The sequence below is a fragment of the Equus asinus genome, chromosome 1, assembly GCF_041296235.1.
Source record: "Equus asinus isolate D_3611 breed Donkey chromosome 1, EquAss-T2T_v2, whole genome shotgun sequence".
NCBI lineage: Eukaryota > Metazoa > Chordata > Mammalia > Perissodactyla > Equidae > Equus > Equus asinus.
The window spans coordinates 44,204,250-44,216,797 of record NC_091790.1 but is presented as its reverse complement, the minus strand read 5'-3'; positions in this window follow the sequence as shown (position 1 = coordinate 44,216,797).

Below are 12,548 nucleotides of genomic sequence, written 5' to 3'. Positions count from 1 at the left end.
TGCCTTCTTTCCAAAGGGTGAGAATGGCCCCAAAGCATCTTGCTTCCAGCTCTTTGGGAAGCTAAGAAACAAGTCGCTCTGCACAGTGCTCTTACAGCCTACTGGGAACATGTTTTACAAAGGCCTGTGAAATGCAGTTTCTTTGCAGGCGTGATCTCCCTGAAGTAGAACTTCTGCTCTGCCATGTGCTACATTGCCCTAGAGGTGCAAGGCACCAAGTGCTGCCTTCTTTCCAAAGGGTCAGAAGGACCCCAAAGCATCTTGCTTCCAGCTCTTTGCTAAGCTAAGAAACAAGTCGCTCTGCACAGTGCTCTTACAGCCTACTGGGAACATGTTTTACAAAGACCTGTGAAATGCAGTTTCTTTGCAGGGGTGATCTCCCTGAAGTAGAACTTCTGCTCTGCCATGTGCTACATTGCCCTAGAGGTGCAAGGCACCAAGTGCTGCCTTCTTTCCAAAATGGGAGACTGGACCAAAAGCGTTTTGTTTCCAGCTCTTTGGGAAGCTAAGAGAAAACACGCTCTGCACAGTGCTCTTACAGCCTACCGGGAACATCTCTTACAAAGGCCTGTGAAACGAAGTTTCTTTGCAGGTCTGATCTAGCTGTAGTAGAACTTCCTCTCTGGGTGTGCTACATTGCCCTAGAGCTGCAAGGCACAAAGTGCCTCATTCTTTCCAAAGGGTGAGAAGGGCCCCAAAGCATCTTGCTTCCGGCTCTTTGGGAAGCTAAGAAACAACTCGCTCTGCACAGTGCTCTAACAGCCTACCGGGAACATCTCTTACAAAGGCCTGTGAAACGAAGTTTCTTTGCAGGTCTGATCTGGCTGAAGTAGAACTTCTGCTCTGGGTGTGCTACATTGCCCTAGAGCTGCAAGGCAAAAACAGCTGCCTTCTTTCCAAAGGGTGAGAAGGGCCCCAAAGCATCTTGCTTCCAGCTCTTTGGGAAGCTAAGAAACAACTCGCTCTGCACAGTGCTCTAACAGCCTACCGGGAACATCTCTTACAAAGGCCTGTGAAATGCAGTTTCTTTGCGGGCCTGATCTGGCAGAAGTAGAACTTCTGCTCTGGGTGTGCTACATTGCCCTAGAGCTGCAAGGCTCAAAGTGCTGCCTTCTTTCCAAAGGGTCAGAAGGACCCCAAAGCATCTTGCTTCCAGCTCTTTGGGAAGCTAAGAAACAAGTCGCTCTGCACAGTGCTCTTACAGCCTACAGGGAACATGTTTTAGAAAGGTCTGTGAAATGCAGTTTCTTTGCAGGCGTGATCTCCCTGAAGTAGAACTTCTGCTCTGCCATGTGCTACATTGCCCTAGAGGTGCAAGGCACCAAGTGCTGCCTTCTTTCCAAAGAGGGAGACTGGAACAAAAGCGTTTTGTTTCCAGCTCTTTGGGAAGCTAAGAGAAAACACGCTCTGCACAGTGCTCTTACAGCCTACCGGGAACATCTCCTACAAAGGCCTGTGAAACGCAGTTTCGTTGCAGGCCTGACCTGGCAGAAGTACAACATCTGCTCTGCGTGAGCTACATTGCCCTAGAGCTGCAAGGCACAAAGTGCTGCTTCTTTACTTAAGGGCAGATGGCCCCTAAAGCATCTTGCTTCCAGCTCTTTGGGAAGCTAAGAGAAAACACGCTCTGCACAGTCCTCTTACAGCCTACCGGGAACATCTCTTACAAAGGCCTGTGAAACGCAGTTTCTTTGCAGGCCTGACCTGGCAGAAGTACAACATCTGCTCTGCGTGAGCTACATTGCCCTAGAGCTGCAAGGCACAAAGTGCTGCCTTCTTTACTTAAGGGCAGATGGCCCCCAAAGCATCTTGCTTCCAGCTCTCTGGGAAGCTAAGAAACAACTCGCTCTGCACAGTGCTCTAACAGCCTACCGGGAACATCTCTTACAAAGGCCTGTGAAACGCAGTTTCTTTGCGGGCCTGATCTGGCTGAAGTAGAACTTCTGCTCGGGGTGTGCTACATTGCCCTAGAGCTGCAAGGCACAAAGTGCTGCCTTCTTTCCAAAGGGTGAGAATGGCCCCAAGGCATCTTGCTTCCAGCTCTTTGGGAAGCTAAGAAACAAGTCGCTCTGCACAGTGCTCGTACAGCCTACTGGGAACATGTTTTACAAAGGCCTGTGAAATGCAGTTTCTTTGCAGGCGTGATCTCCCTGAAGTAGAACTTCTGCTCTGCCATGTGCTACATTGCCCTAGAGGTGCAAGGCACCAAGTGCTGCCTTCTTTCCAAAGAGGGAGACTGGACCAAAAGCGTTATGTTTCCAGCTCTTTGGGAAGCTAAGAGAAAACACGCTCTGCACAGTGCTCTTACAGCCTACCGGGAACATCTCTTACAAAGGCCTGTGAAACGCAGTTTCTTTGCAGGCCTGACCTGGCAGAAGTACAACATCTGCTCTGTGTGAGCTACATTGCCCTAGAGCTGCAAGGCACAAAGTGCTGCCTTCTTTACTTAAGGGCAGATGGCCCCAAAAGCATCTTGCTTCCAGCTCTCTGGGAAGCTAAGAAACAACTCGCTCTGCACAGTGCTCTAACAGCCTACCGGGAACATCTCTTACAAAGGCCTGTGAAACGCAGTTTCTTTGCGGGCCTGATCTGGCTGAAGTAGAACTTCTGCTCGGGGTGTGCTACATTGCCCTAGAGCTGCAAGGCACAAAGTGCTGCCTTCTTTCCAAAGGGTGAGAATGGCCCCAAAGCATCTTGCTTCCAGCTCTTTGGGAAGCTAAGAAACAAGTCGCTCTGCACAGTGCTCTTACAGCCTACTGGGAACATGTTTTACAAAGGCCTGTGAAATGCAGTTTCTTTGCAGGCGTGATCTCCCTGAAGTAGAACTTCTGCTCTGCCATGTGCTACATTGCCCTAGAGGTGCAAGGCACCAAGTGCTGCCTTCTTTCCAAAGAGGGAGACTGGACCAAAAGCGTTTTGTTTCCAGCTCTTTGGGAAGCTAAGAGAAAACACGCTCTGCACAGTGCTCTTACAGCCTACCGGGAACATCTCTTACAAAGGCCTGTGAAACGCAGTTTCTTTGCAGGCCTGACCTGGCGGAAGTAGAACTTCTGCTCTGGGTGTGCTGCATCGCCCTAGAGCTGCAAGGCACAAAGTGCTGCGTTCTTTCCATAGGGGCATATGGGCCCCAAAGCATCTTGCTTCCAGCTCTCTGGGAAGCTAAGAAACTAGTCGCTCTGCACAGTGCTCTTACAGCCTACAGGGAACATCTCTTACAAAGGCCTGTGAAACGAAGTTTCTTTGCAGGTATGATGTAGCTGAAGCAGAACTTCTGCTGTGGGTGTGCTACATTGCCCTAGAGCTGCAAGGCACAAAGTGCTGCCTTCTTTCCAAAGGGTGAGAAGGGCCCCAAAGCATCTTGCTTCCAGCTCTTTCTGAAGCTAAGAAACAAGTCGCTCTGCACAGTGCTCTTACAGCCTACCGGGAACATCTCTTACAAAGGCCTGTGAAACGCAGTTTCTTTGCAGGCCTGACCTGGCAGAAGTACAACATCTGCTCTGCGTGAGCTACATTGCCCTAGAGCTGCAAGGCACAAAGTGCTGCCTTCTTTACTTAAGGGCAGATGGCCCCCAAAGCATCTTGCTTCCAGGTCTTTTGGAAGCTAAGAAAGAACTCGCGCTGCACAGTGCTCTAACAGCCCACAGGGAACATTTCTTACAAAGGCCTGTGAAACGCAGTTTCTTTGAAAGCCTGATCTGGCTGAAGAAGAACTTCTGCTCTGGGTGTGCTACATTGCCCTAGAGCTGTAAGGCACAAAGTGCTGCCTTCTTTCCAAATGGTGAGAATGGCCCCAAAGCATCTTGCTTCCAGCTCTTTGGGAAGCTAAGAAACAAGTCGCTCTGCACAGTGCTCTTACAGCCTACTGGGAACATGTTTTACAAAGGTCTGTGAAATGCAGTATCTTTGCAGGCATGATCTCCCTGAAGTAGAACTTCTGCTCTGCCATGTGCTACATTGCCCTAGAGGTGCAAGGCACCAAGTGCTGCCTTCTTTCCAAAGAGGGAGACTGGACAAAAAGGCTTTTGTCTCCAGCTCTTTGGGAAGCTAAGTGAAAACACTCTCTGCACAGTGCTCTTACAGCCTACCGGGAACATCTCTTACAAAGGCCTGTGAAACGAAGTTTCTTTGAAGGCCTGATCTGGCTGAAGTAGAACTTCTGCTCTGTGTGTGCTACATTGCCCTAGAGCTGCAAGGCTCAAAGTGCTGCCTTCTTTCCAAAGGGTCAGAAGGACCCCAAAGCATCTTGCTTCCAGCTCTTTGGGAAGCTAAGAAACAAGTCGCTCTGCACAGTGCTCTTACAGCCTACAGGGAACATGTTTTAGAAAGGCCTGTGAAATGCAGTTTCTTTGCAGGCGTGATCTCCCTGAAGTAGAACTTCTGCTCTGCCATGTGCTACATTGCCCTAGAGGTGCAAGGCACCAAGTGCTGCCTTCTTTCCAAAGAGGGAGACTGGACCAAAAGCGTTTTGTTTCCAGCTCTTTGGGAAGCTAAGAGAAAACACGCTCTGCACAGTGCTCTTACAGCCTACCGGGAACATCTCCTACAAAGGCCTGTGAAACGCAGTTTCTTTGCAGGCCTGACCTGGCAGAAGTACAACATCTGCTCTGCGTGAGCTACATTGCCCTAGAGCTGCAAGGCACAAAGTGCTGCTTCTTTACTTAAGGGCAGATGGCCCCTAAAGCATCTTGCTTCCAGCTCTTTGGGAAGCTAAGAGAAAACACGCTCTGCACAGTCCTCTTACAGCCTACCGGGAACATCTCTTACAAAGGCCTGTGAAACGCAGTTTCTTTGCAGGCCTGACCTGGCAGAAGTACAACATCTGCTCTGTGTGAGCTACATTGCCCTAGAGCTGCAAGGCACAAAGTGCTGCCTTCTTTACTTAAGGGCAGATGGCCCCAAAAGCATCTTGCTTCCAGCTCTCTGGGAAGCTAAGAAACAACTCGCTCTGCACAGTGCTCTAACAGCCTACCGGGAACATCTCTTACAAAGGCCTGTGAAACGCAGTTTCTTTGCGGGCCTGATCTGGCTGAAGTAGAACTTCTGCTCGGGGTGTGCTACATTGCCCTAGAGCTGCAAGGCACAAAGTGCTGCCTTCTTTCCAAAGGGTGAGAATGGCCCCAAAGCATCTTGCTTCCAGCTCTTTGGGAAGCTAAGAAACAAGTCGCTCTGCACAGTGCTCTTACAGCCTACTGGGAACATGTTTTACAAAGGCCTGTGAAATGCAGTTTCTTTGCAGGCGTGATCTCCCTGAAGTAGAACTTCTGCTCTGCCATGTGCTACATTGCCCTAGAGGTGCAAGGCACCAAGTGCTGCCTTCTTTCCAAAGAGGGAGACTGGACCAAAAGCGTTTTGTTTCCAGCTCTTTGGGAAGCTAAGAGAAAACACGCTCTGCACAGTGCTCTTACAGCCTACCGGGAACATCTCTTACAAAGGCCTGTGAAACGCAGTTTCTTTGCAGGCCTGACCTGGCAGAAGTAGAACTTCTGCTCTGGGTGTGCTGCATCGCCCTAGAGCTGCAAGGCACAAAGTGCTGCGTTCTTTCCATAGGGGCATATGGGCCCCAAAGCATCTTGCTTCCAGCTCTCTGGGAAGCTAAGAAACTAGTCGCTCTGCACAGTGCTCTTACAGCCTACAGGGAACATCTCTTACAAAGGCCTGTGAAACGAAGTTTCTTTGCAGGTCCGATGTAGCTGAAGCAGAACTTCTGCTGTGGGTGTGCTACATTGCCCTAGAGCTGCAAGGCACAAAGTGCTGCCTTCTTTCCAAAGGGTGAGAAGTGCCCCAAAGCATCTTGCTTCCAGCTCTTTCTGAAGCTAAGAAACAAGTCGCTCTGCACAGTGCTCTTACAGCCTACTGGGAACATGTTTTACAAAGGCCTGTGAAATGCAGTTTCTTTGCAGGCGTGATCTCCCTGAAGTAGAACTTCTGCTCTGCCATGTGCTACATCGCCCTAGAGGTGCAAGGCACCAAGTGCTGCCTTGTTTACAAAGAGGGAGACTGGTCCAAAAGCGTTTTGTTTCCAGCTCTTTGGGAAGCTAAGAGAAAACACGCTCTGCACAGTGCTCTTACAGCCTACCGGGAACATCTCTTACAAAGGCCTGTGAAACGCAGTTTCTTTGCAGGCCTGACCTGGCAGAAGTACAACATCTGCTCTGCGTGAGCTACATTGCCCTAGAGCTGCAAGGCACAAAGTGCTGCCTTCTTTACTTAAGGGCAGATGGCCCCCAAAGCATCTTGCTTCCAGGTCTTTGGGAAGCTAACAAAGAACTCGCTCTGCACAGTGCTCTAACAGCCCACAGGGAACATTTCTTACAAAGGCCTGTGAAACGCAGTTTCTTTGAAAGCCTGATCTGGCTGAAGAAGAACTTCTGCTCTTGGTGTGCTACATTGCCCTAGAGCTGTAAGGCACAAAGTGCTGCCTTCTTTCCAAAGGGTGAGAATGGCCCCAAAGCATCTTGCTTCCAGCTCTTTGGGAAGCTAAGAAACAAGTCGCTCTGCACAGTGCTCTTACAGCCTACTGGGAACATGTTTTACAAAGGCCTGTGAAATGCAGTTTCTTTGCAGGCGTGATCTCCCTGAAGTAGAACTTCTGCTCTGCCATGTGCTACATTGCCCTAGAGGTGCAAGGCACCAAGTGATGCCTTCTTTCCAAAGGGTCAGAAGGACCCCAAAGCATCTTGCTTCCAGCTCTTTGCTAAGCTAAGAAACAAGTCGCTCTGCACAGTGCTCTTACAGCCTACTGGGAACATGTTTTACAAAGACCTGTGAAATGCAGTTTCTTTGCAGGGGTGATCTCCCTGAAGTAGAACTTCTGCTCTGCCATGTGCTACATTGCCCTAGAGGTGCAAGGCACCAAGTGTTGCCTTCTTTCCAAAATGGGAGACTGGACCAAAAGCGTTTTGTTTCCAGCTCTTTGGGAAGCTAAGAGAAAACACGCTCTGCACAGTGCTCTTACAGCCTACCGGGAACATCTCTTACAAAGGCCTGTGAAACGAAGTTTCTTTGCAGGTCTGATCTAGCTGTAGTAGAACTTCCTCTCTGGGTGTGCTACATTGCCCTAGAGCTGCAAGGCACAAAGTGCCTCATTCTTTCCAAAGGGTGAGAAGGGCCCCAAAGCATCTTGCATCCGGCTCTTTGGGAAGCTAAGAAACAACTCGCTCTGCACAGTGCTCTAACAGCCTACCGGGAACATCTCTTACAAAGGCCTGTGAAACGAAGTTTCTTTGCAGGTCTGATCTGGCTGAAGTAGAACTTCTGCTCTGGGTGTGCTACATTGCCCTAGAGCTGCAAGGCAAAAACAGCTGCCTTCTTTCCAAAGGGTGAGAAGGGCCCCAAAGCATCTTGCTTCCAGCTCTTTGGGAAGCTAAGAAACAACTCGCTCTGCACAGTGCTCTAACAGCCTACCGGGAACATCTCTTACAAAGGCCTGTGAAACGCAGTTTCTTTGCGGGCCTGATCTGGCTGAAGTAGAACTTCTGCTCGGGGTGTGCTACATTGCCCTAGAGCTGCAAGGCACAAAGTGCTGCCTTCTTTCCAAAGGGTGAGAATGGCCCCAAGGCATCTTGCTTCCAGCTCTTTGGGAAGCTAAGAAACAAGTCGCTCTGCACAGTGCTCGTACAGCCTACTGGGAACATGTTTTACAAAGGCCTGTGAAATGCAGTTTCTTTGCAGGCGTGATCTCCCTGAAGTAGAACTTCTGCTCTGCCATGTGCTACATTGCCCTAGAGGTGCAAGGCACCAAGTGCTGCCTTCTTTCCAAAGAGGGAGACTGGACCAAAAGCGTTATGTTTCCAGCTCTTTGGGAAGCTAAGAGAAAACACGCTCTGCACAGTGCTCTTACAGCCTACCGGGAACATCTCTTACAAAGGCCTGTGAAACGCAGTTTCTTTGCAGGCCTGACCTGGCAGAAGTACAACATCTGCTCTGTGTGAGCTACATTGCCCTAGAGCTGCAAGGCACAAAGTGCTGCCTTCTTTACTTAAGGGCAGATGGCCCCAAAAGCATCTTGCTTCCAGCTCTCTGGGAAGCTAAGAAACAACTCGCTCTGCACAGTGCTCTAACAGCCTACCGGGAACATCTCTTACAAAGGCCTGTGAAACGCAGTTTCTTTGCGGGCCTGATCTGGCTGAAGTAGAACTTCTGCTCGGGGTGTGCTACATTGCCCTAGAGCTGCAAGGCACAAAGTGCTGCCTTCTTTCCAAAGGGTGAGAATGGCCCCAAAGCATCTTGCTTCCAGCTCTTTGGGAAGCTAAGAAACAAGTCGCTCTGCACAGTGCTCTTACAGCCTACTGGGAACATGTTTTACAAAGGCCTGTGAAATGCAGTTTCTTTGCAGGCGTGATCTCCCTGAAGTAGAACTTCTGCTCTGCCATGTGCTACATTGCCCTAGAGGTGCAAGGCACCAAGTGCTGCCTTCTTTCCAAAGAGGGAGACTGGACCAAAAGCGTTTTGTTTCCAGCTCTTTGGGAAGCTAAGAGAAAACACGCTCTGCACAGTGCTCTTACAGCCTACCGGGAACATCTCTTACAAAGGCCTGTGAAACGCAGTTTCTTTGCAGGCCTGACCTGGCAGAAGTAGAACTTCTGCTCTGGGTGTGCTGCATCGCCCTAGAGCTGCAAGGCACAAAGTGCTGCGTTCTTTCCATAGGGGCATATGGGCCCCAAAGCATCTTGCTTCCAGCTCTCTGGGAAGCTAAGAAACTAGTCGCTCTGCACAGTGCTCTTACAGCCTACAGGGAACATCTCTTACAAAGGCCTGTGAAACGAAGTTTCTTTGCAGGTCCGATGTAGCTGAAGCAGAACTTCTGCTGTGGGTGTGCTACATTGCCCTAGAGCTGCAAGGCACAAAGTGCTGCCTTCTTTCCAAAGGGTGAGAAGTGCCCCAAAGCATCTTGCTTCCAGCTCTTTCTGAAGCTAAGAAACAAGTCGCTCTGCACAGTGCTCTTACAGCCTACTGGGAACATGTTTTACAAAGGCCTGTGAAATGCAGTTTCTTTGCAGGCGTGATCTCCCTGAAGTAGAACTTCTGCTCTGCCATGTGCTACATCGCCCTAGAGGTGCAAGGCACCAAGTGCTGCCTTGTTTACAAAGAGGGAGACTGGTCCAAAAGCGTTTTGTTTCCAGCTCTTTGGGAAGCTAAGAGAAAACACGCTCTGCACAGTGCTCTTACAGCCTACCGGGAACATCTCTTACAAAGGCCTGTGAAACGCAGTTTCTTTGCAGGCCTGACCTGGCAGAAGTACAACATCTGCTCTGCGTGAGCTACATTGCCCTAGAGCTGCAAGGCACAAAGTGCTGCCTTCTTTACTTAAGGGCAGATGGCCCCCAAAGCATCTTGCTTCCAGGTCTTTGGGAAGCTAACAAAGAACTCGCTCTGCACAGTGCTCTAACAGCCCACAGGGAACATTTCTTACAAAGGCCTGTGAAACGCAGTTTCTTTGAAAGCCTGATCTGGCTGAAGAAGAACTTCTGCTCTTGGTGTGCTACATTGCCCTAGAGCTGTAAGGCACAAAGTGCTGCCTTCTGTCCAAAGGGTGAGAATGGCCCCAAAGCATCTTGCTTCCAGCTCTTTGGGAAGCTAAGAAACAAGTCGCTCTGCACAGTGCTCTTACAGCCTACTGGGAACATGTTTTACAAAGGCCTGTGAAATGCAGTTTCTTTGCCGGCGTGATCTCCCTGAAGTAGAACTTCTGCTCTGCCATGTGCTACATTGCCCTAGAGGTGCAAGGCACCAAGTGCTGCCTTCTTTCCAAAGGGTCAGAAGGACCCCAAAGCATCTTGCTTCCAGCTCTTTGCTAAGCTAAGAAACAAGTCGCTCTGCACAGTGCTCTTACAGCCTACTGGGAACATGTTTTACAAAGACCTGTGAAATGCAGTTTCTTTGCAGGGGTGATCTCCCTGAAGTAGAACTTCTGCTCTGCCATGTGCTACATTGCCCTAGAGGTGCAAGGCACCAAGTGCTGCCTTCTTTCCAAAATGGGAGACTGGACCAAAAGCGTTTTGTTTCCAGCTCTTTGGGAAGCTAAGAGAAAACACGCTCTGCACAGTGCTCTTACAGCCTACCGGGAACATCTCTTACAAAGGCCTGTGAAACGAAGTTTCTTTGCAGGTCTGATCTAGCTGTAGTAGAACTTCCTCTCTGGGTGTGCTACATTGCCCTAGAGCTGCAAGGCACAAAGTGCCTCATTCTTTCCAAAGGGTGAGAAGGGCCCCAAAGCATCTTGCTTCCGGCTCTTTGGGAAGCTAAGAAACAACTCGCTCTGCACAGTGCTCTAACAGCCTACCGGGAACATCTCTTACAAAGGCCTGTGAAACGAAGTTTCTTTGCAGGTCTGATCTGGCTGAAGTAGAACTTCTGCTCTGGGTGTGCTACATTGCCCTAGAGCTGCAAGGCAAAAACAGCTGCCTTCTTTCCAAAGGGTGAGAAGGGCCCCAAAGCATCTTGCTTCCAGCTCTTTGGGAAGCTAAGAAACAACTCGCTCTGCACAGTGCTCTAACAGCCTACCGGGAACATCTCTTACAAAGGCCTGTGAAATACAGTTTCTTTGCGGGCCTGATCTGGCAGAAGTAGAACTTCTGCTCTGGGTGTGCTACATTGCCCTAGAGCTGCAAGGCTCAAAGTGCTGCCTTCTTTCCAAAGGGTCAGAAGGACCCCAAAGCATCTTGCTTCCAGCTCTTTGGGAAGCTAAGAAACAAGTCGCTCTGCACAGTGCTCTTACAGCCTACAGGGAACATGTTTTAGAAAGGTCTGTGAAATGCAGTTTCTTTGCCGGCGTGATCTCCCTGAAGTAGAACTTCTGCTCTGCCATGTGCTACATTGCCCTAGAGGTGCAAGGCACCAAGTGCTGCCTTCTTTCCAAAGAGGGAGACTGGAACAAAAGCGTTTTGTTTCCAGCTCTTTGGGAAGCTAAGAGAAAACACGCTCTGCACAGTGCTCTTACAGCCTACCGGGAACATCTCCTACAAAGGCCTGTGAAACGCAGTTTCGTTGCAGGCCTGACCTGGCAGAAGTACAACATCTGCTCTGCGTGAGCTACATTGCCCTAGAGCTGCAAGGCACAAAGTGCTGCCTTCTTTACTTAAGGGCAGATGGCCCCCAAAGCATCTTGCTTCCAGGTCTTTGGGAAGCTAACAAAGAACTCGCTCTGCACAGTGCTCTAACAGCCCACAGGGAACATTTCTTACAAAGGCCTGTGAAACGCAGTTTCTTTGAAAGCCTGATCTGGCTGAAGAAGAACTTCTGCTCTTGGTGTGCTACATTGCCCTAGAGCTGTAAGGCACAAAGTGCTGCCTTCTGTCCAAAGGGTGAGAAGGGCCCCAAAGCATCTTGCTTCCAGCTCTTTGGGAAGCTAAGAAACAAGTCGCTCTGCACAGTGCTCTTACAGCCTACTGGGAACATGTTTTACAAAGGCCTGTGAAATGCAGTTTCTTTGCCGGCGTGATCTCCCTGAAGTAGAACTTCTGCTCTGCCATGTGCTACATTGCCCTAGAGGTGCAAGGCACCAAGTGCTGCCTTCTTTCCAAAGGGTCAGAAGGACCCCAAAGCATCTTGCTTCCAGCTCTTTGCTAAGCTAAGAAACAAGTCGCTCTGCACAGTGCTCTTACAGCCTACTGGGAACATGTTTTACAAAGACCTGTGAAATGCAGTTTCTTTGCAGGGGTGATCTCCCTGAAGTAGAACTTCTGCTCTGCCATGTGCTACATTGCCCTAGAGGTGCAAGGCACCAAGTGCTGCCTTCTTTCCAAAATGGGAGACTGGACCAAAAGCGTTTTGTTTCCAGCTCTTTGGGAAGCTAAGAGAAAACACGCTCTGCACAGTGCTCTTACAGCCTACCGGGAACATCTCTTACAAAGGCCTGTGAAACGAAGTTTCTTTGCAGGTCTGATCTAGCTGTAGTAGAACTTCCTCTCTGGGTGTGCTACATTGCCCTAGAGCTGCAAGGCACAAAGTGCCTCATTCTTTCCAAAGGGTGAGAAGGGCCCCAAAGCATCTTGCTTCCGGCTCTTTGGGAAGCTAAGAAACAACTCGCTCTGCACAGTGCTCTAACAGCCTACCGGGAACATCTCTTACAAAGGCCTGTGAAACGAAGTTTCTTTGCAGGTCTGATCTGGCTGAAGTAGAACTTCTGCTCTGGGTGTGCTACATTGCCCTAGAGCTGCAAGGCAAAAACAGCTGCCTTCTTTCCAAAGGGTGAGAAGGGCCCCAAAGCATCTTGCTTCCAGCTCTTTGGGAAGCTAAGAAACAACTCGCTCTGCACAGTGCTCTAACAGCCTACCGGGAACATCTCTTACAAAGGCCTGTGAAATACAGTTTCTTTGCGGGCCTGATCTGGCAGAAGTAGAACTTCTGCTCTGGGTGTGCTACATTGCCCTAGAGCTGCAAGGCTCAAAGTGCTGCCTTCTTTCCAAAGGGTCAGAAGGACCCCAAAGCATCTTGCTTCCAGCTCTTTGGGAAGCTAAGAAACAAGTCGCTCTGCACAGTGCTCTTACAGCCTACAGGGAACATGTTTTAGAAAGGTCTGTGAAATGCAGTTTCTTTGCAGGCGTGAT